This window comes from Eretmochelys imbricata, chromosome 23 (genome assembly GCF_965152235.1).
Source record: "Eretmochelys imbricata isolate rEreImb1 chromosome 23, rEreImb1.hap1, whole genome shotgun sequence".
NCBI classification, from domain to species: Eukaryota; Metazoa; Chordata; order Testudines; family Cheloniidae; genus Eretmochelys; species Eretmochelys imbricata.
In genome coordinates, this window is record NC_135594.1 from 8,017,636 (window position 1) to 8,023,553 (window position 5,918).

The 5,918-nt window shown below is 55.8% G+C and overlaps 1 pseudogene; it reads left to right on the forward strand.

Annotated features, from left to right (window-relative positions):
• The first annotated feature begins 933 nt into the window (after window positions 1-933).
• LOC144279289 (glutaminyl-peptide cyclotransferase-like protein) lies at window positions 934-3,324 on the forward strand (annotated as a pseudogene).
• The last annotated feature ends 2,594 nt before the right edge of the window (window positions 3,325-5,918 follow it).

The window sequence follows — 5,918 nt, forward strand, 5'->3', positions numbered from 1 at the left end:
TTTGCATACGTTTGAGTCATTGTTGTCATGTTTTCTCAAATTAATGCCATTCTTCCTTCTCCCCTTAATAAAATATTTCTTTTGTCACACACAGACTCAGTGCTTGCAAGACAGGAAGTATTGCTTCTTAGAAACACCCAGGCTGGTGTTTAGTTTTCCCAGATTTCTGGGTGGGACCTCAAGCCAGTGTTGTGTTGTAATTTTGAGAGGAACCCCTATATATTGAAGCCAGAGCTTGTTGCTGCCCACAGCAACTGGAAGAAGGGTTACATATGTATTGCAGAGGAGTTTAATCTCCTCCTTTGTACAGAGCAACCCTTATGCCCTGGCACCAACTCTTTCAGAGGATGGTCACAGCTCCTGCCAGGGCCATCATCCATCCTGGTGCTCACAGAGATGGTGGGTTTTGCACAGAGCTCTGCATGCACAAAGACACAGGACACAAACCCTGCCCCTCAGTCTGTCATTCTGTCCCACAGAGGGGTATTCTGGTGCCTCCCCTTGTCTAATGTCCCCTCGGCAATAAATCCAGTGACAACACAGGTCTGTGGAGTTCTTGGAACTGGCGGTCTTGGGTTCTGATCTCATCTCCCCCAGGGTAAAACGAGAGAAACCCGCTGAGTGCAATGGGGTGAGGGCCAGATTCTGATACATTACCCTGAATCTATCTATCTATCTATCTATCTATCTATCTATCTATCTATCTATCTATCTATCTATCTATCTAATGAACACAGTTCTGATAAGGCAGCTGCTGGCTGGGGAGCCTCCTCTGTACAGCCTCAGATCAGGGTAAGCCTGGGGAATTTAGGAAAGACCTCCCTGCTCTGCAGCTAGCCCCTCCATCCCAAATGTAAAGGTGCTCCTTTAATCTGAGATTCCACAGAGTCCCCATCCCAGCCCCAGTACCTGTCCATGTGGTCCCTGGGCTGGATGGAGCTGGTGATGTTTCATGCCCGGTGGGGTGGCAGCTTGGGAAAGACAGGGCCGCACCTTCTGGGGGCCACCGACTCGGCCGTGCCCTGTGCTATCCTGCTGGAACTGGCCACGCCCTTGGACGCGAAGCTGCTGAAGGCCAAGGAGCAGGTGAGAGCTTCCTGGGTTGGGGGTTCTACTCTTGTCTTGGGGAAAGGAATGGAGTCTAGTGTGTAAAACCAGGGGGGATGGGAGCCAGGACTCCTGGGTTCTATCTCTGGCTCTGGGAGGGGAATGGGGTCTAGTGGTTAGAGCAGGGGAGCTGGGAGCCAGGACTCCTGGGTTCTATCCCTAGCTCTGCTGCTGTCCTGGGTGCAGTCCTCTCACCTGTCCAGCAGTGCCAGGTGTTGAGCGAGCCCCGTGTCTCTCCCCAGGGCTCTGAGGTGACGCTGCAGCTGCTGTTCCTGGACGGTGAGGAGGCCTTTGGGGAGTGGTGTGAGAGGGATTCCCTGTACGGGGCTGTCCATGGCCAAGGCTCAGCTCCAGCCGGGCACCAGCCAGCTCCAGGCTATGGTGAGAGCCGCCCACCTGCCCCTCTGGGGAGTTCTCCATGGGGGATCTTTCAGGCTGGAGGGAGATGGTGGGGGTGCCTGTCCGGGGTAGGCGGGTGGCTCAATCTGTCTGCACTGGATCTTGTACCAATCCCTCCCTCAGATCCTCCTGGGGTGACTGGGCCCCTACAGATTTAACCCCTCGTTGCCTCCTTGCAGAGCCTGTTTATCTTGCTGGAACTGCTGGGGGCCCGCCACCCGACCATCCAGAACCACTTCCCCCTCACTGCCTCCTGGTTAGACCGGCTCGTCGGCATCGGTAGCAAACCTTTCTTTCTTCCAGGGGTGGGAGGGGGCTTGCCCCCCCAGGCACCTGTAGCAGGACAGCTACCGCCCCCCCCGCCAGTCCTGATGGTCCTGCGTCTGTCTGACAATGAATAAAGGTGCCTGGGTTCTAGCCCCAGCTCTGGGAGGGGAGTGGGGTCTAGTGGTTAGAGCAGGGGGGCTGGGAACCAGGACTCCTCGGTTCTATCCCCAGCTGTGGGACAGAGCTGGGAGTTGGGGATTCAGTCCCCAGGGCTGTTGACCTGGCATTTTCACCAACACTTTATTTCCCTCAAACACGACTTGTCAGGTTTGAAATCCCCCCTCCCTCCCCGGCAGCGTCTCCGTGTCCTCAGGGAGCTCTGGTGTGAGCGGCCAGGTGTAGCCCCCTGTGGGGCTCGTTCTGCGGTGCCCCAGCCTGGCAGGTCCCAGGAACCAGCCCATTCCTCACTCTCTTCTCTGTGTCGCCCAGAGAAGCGTCTGCACCGGCTGGGCCTGCTGCAGTCCCACCCCCGGGAGCAGACGTACTTCCAGCGGGAGCCTGCCTATGGGCCTGTCGAAGAGGACCACGTCCCCTTCCTTCGCAAAGGTACCTGTCCTGCCCCATGCTACCGGACATCCAGGCGCAGAGCAGAGTGGGATGGACAGCTGGGGAGGCCTCCCCGGGGGAGCCAGGGCAGAATGTGTGCAGATCAAGCATGGTGAGACTCCCCCAGGCTCCCACACAAGCCTGGCCTCATGAGAGGAGCAAGGGACTGAGACCTGGGTTCAGGTCCTGGCTTTGCCACTGCCCTGCTGGGTGACTTTGCTGCTGTCTTCCTCAGCTTCCCCATCTGTGAAGTGGGGGGAATCATTCTGACCCCCTTTGTAAAGTGCTTTGGGATCCCCTGAGGACAAGGGCTATGCAAGAGCTAGGTGTTATTTACAGGGGTAACATGCTTTATAGATGATGTTTGCCTGCCTGGCACACTTCACCCCAGAGGTGACTGCATTTTGAACTTAGGCTCTGGGATCCTTGGGAGTGAAAGACTTTATAAACATATCATTGCTATCTAGCCACTTGGCCCTGACTCGCTTGATGTCTCTGGCCAATCTGGTTCCCATAATGCACCTGGGCCAGCTGCTCGTTGCTAGGTCAGGGGAGCACATAGCTCCTGGATGTAAGGTCAGGTCGTGCCTGAGGGCCTGGCTCCATCTACTGAGACAGTGTGCGCATTTAGAATGTCGCCCGTCGCCCGCTAGTGGCTGGGCCACATGGGGATAATAGTCTACTACTGCTGACAATAGTGGAATTACTCTTGTAGCTCCAGCAGTAGAGGCTGGGCTTGCAGTGATGCAGATCCTGGGTTGGATCCCTGCTGACTATTCATGTATCTGTCTGGCCGCAGGAGTGCTGGTGCTGCACCTCATCGCCACCCCCTTCCCATGGGTCTGGCACACGATGGAGGACAGGGAGCAGAACCTGCACCCCCAGACCGTGGAGAACCTCTGCAAGATCCTGGCTGCCTTTCTGGCCAAGTACCTGTGGCTGTGACTACCCAGAGCCTCTCCTGGTGAAGGGACCAACCCCTCCCTGGGCCTTACAGGATCCTTCACCCTTCCTGGGCCGAGCTCCATGGGGCCAGTGGCCAAAACACCCTAGGGACCAGGCAAGGTGGCTTGGGGGGCCCGGGCTGTGGCAGCCCCGCAGGGGCTTGGGGAGGTGTTAAAATGATGGGAGGATGGGAAGGGAGATTGTGCTGAGTCTGTTCCGGGGCTGCAGAAGGTCTGTGGCCAGTCCAGAAGTGAAACCTCTTGCTTGAGCCCCTTGAGGTTGGGCCTTCCTGGGCTTTACATGCCCTCCAGAGTTCCAGCCGCCGGGGCCTGGACTAGCTTCTTCCCAGCTGGGGGCCTGGATCCCAGCTGGTCGTGTCCCCCGGGGTCCACGGCTCAGAAGCAGGAATAACTAGGCTGAACCTGGACTGTGCCAGAGGCAGGACACTGGGGGCTGCGGGGGGGCCAGACCTGCACTCTCTGCAGGACGGCCTCCAGCTGCCAGCCCACCAGGGGTTGCTCCTGTTTACGGGGCCCGTCCAGGCCTGGGGTGCTGGGCTCCCAGCCTCGCTCAGGGGCTGCTCCACAGCGACTCTCATAACAAAGAGCTGCCCTGTCAGTGCTGCTGCCCCCTTCCCACATGCTGGGCAGCCCTGGGCACTGTGGGGCTGGGACACTGCTCCTGGCATGGCTGTTCTGAGGAAGCTCATAGTAGGAAGGTGATATGGAATGGGGGGGTTCAGCTGTTGTGACCTGCACTGGATGTGCCATGTTTGTCTTTCTTCCACAGGACAGAAGCAACTTTGTCTGTACAAAGTGCAAGCTGGTCTCCATATTGGAAGAGAAGATTGAAGGTCTGGAGCAACAGATAATGACCCTGCGTTGCATATGAGAAACTGAGGATTTTCTGGACAAAAGTCAGGATATGCTTCTGCGGGCACAAAGCTCTAAAGATTTAGAGCAGGTTGCACAGCGGAGCCAAGAGACCAGTGAAGAAGATTGGCAACATGTGACCTCCAGAAGAAGAAGGGGGAATGTCCGGGTTCCAGCAACGCGGACACAGGTAACTAACCGCTTTCATGTTCTCTCCATAGGTACCATTGCAGAGAGTGGACCAGATGATATGTCTGGGGGGAGAAAGCAGAAGGAGACTCCGCTGGTTGGAAGGCATGAGATGCACTGTCCTGAGATGGGGGGTTCCATGACTACCACTCCCAAGAGAAGGAGGCGGGTGGTGGTGGTCGGGGACTCTCTCCTCCGGGGGACTGAGTCATCTATCTGCCGCCCTGACTGGGAAAACCGAGAAGTCTGCTGCTTGCCAGGGGCTAAGATTCGCGATGTGATGGAGAGACTGCCGAGACTCATCAAGCCCTCGGATCGCTACCCCTTCCTGCTTCTCCACGTGGGCACCAATGATACTGCCAAGAATGACCTTGAGCGGATCACTGCGGACTACGTGGCTCTGGGAAGAAGGATAAAGGAGTTTGAGGCACAAGTGGTGTTCTCGTCCATCCTCCCCATGAAAGGAAAAGGCCAGGGCAGGGACCGTCGAATCGTGGAAGTCAACGAATGGCTACGCAGGTGGTGTCGGAGAGAAGGCTTTGGATTCTTTGACCATGGGATGGTGTTCCATGAAGGAGGAGTGCTGGGCAGAGACGGGCTCCATCTTACGAAGAGAGGAAAGAGCATCTTTGCCAGCAGGCTGGCTAACCTAGTGAGGCAGGCTTTAAACTAGGTTCACCAGGGGAAGGAGACCAAAGCCCTGAGGTAAGTGGGAAAGTGGGATACCGGGAGGAAGTACAGGCAGGAATGTCTGTGAGGGGAGGGCTCCTGCCTCATACTGAGAATGAGGGGCGATCAGCAGGTTATCTCAAGTGCTTATATACGAATGCACAAAGCCTAGGAAACAAGCAGGGAGAACTGGAGGTCCTGGTGATGTCAAGGAATTATGACGTGATTGGGATAACAGAGACTTGGTGGGATAACTCACATGACTGGAGTACTGTCATGGATGGTTATAAACTGTTCAGGAAGGACAGGCAGGGCAGAAAAGGTGGGGGAGTAGCACTGTATGTAAGGGAGCAGTATGACTGCTCAGAGCTCCAGTACGAAACTGCAGAAAAACCTGAGTGTCTCTGGATTAAGTTTAGAAGTGTGAGCAACAAGAGTGATGTAGTGGTGGGAGTCTGCTATAGACCACCGGACCAGGGGGATGAGGTGGATGAGGCTTTCTTCTGGCAACTCGCAGAAGCTACTAGATCGCACGCCCTGGTTCTCATGGGTGACTTTAATTTTCCTGATATCTGCTGGGATAGCAATACAGCAGTGCATAGACAATCCAGGAAGTTTTTGGAAAGCGTAGGGGACAATTTCCTGGTGCAAGTGCTAGACGAGCCAACTGTGGGGGAGCTTTTCTTGACCTGCTGCTCACAAACTGGGAAGAATTAGTGGGGGAAGCAAAAGTGGATGGGAATCTGGGAGGCAGTGACCATGAGTTGGTTGAGTTCAGGATCCTGACACAGGGAAGAAAGGTAAGCAGCAGGATACAGACCCTGGACTTCAGGAAAGCAGACTTTGACTCCCTCAGGGAACGGA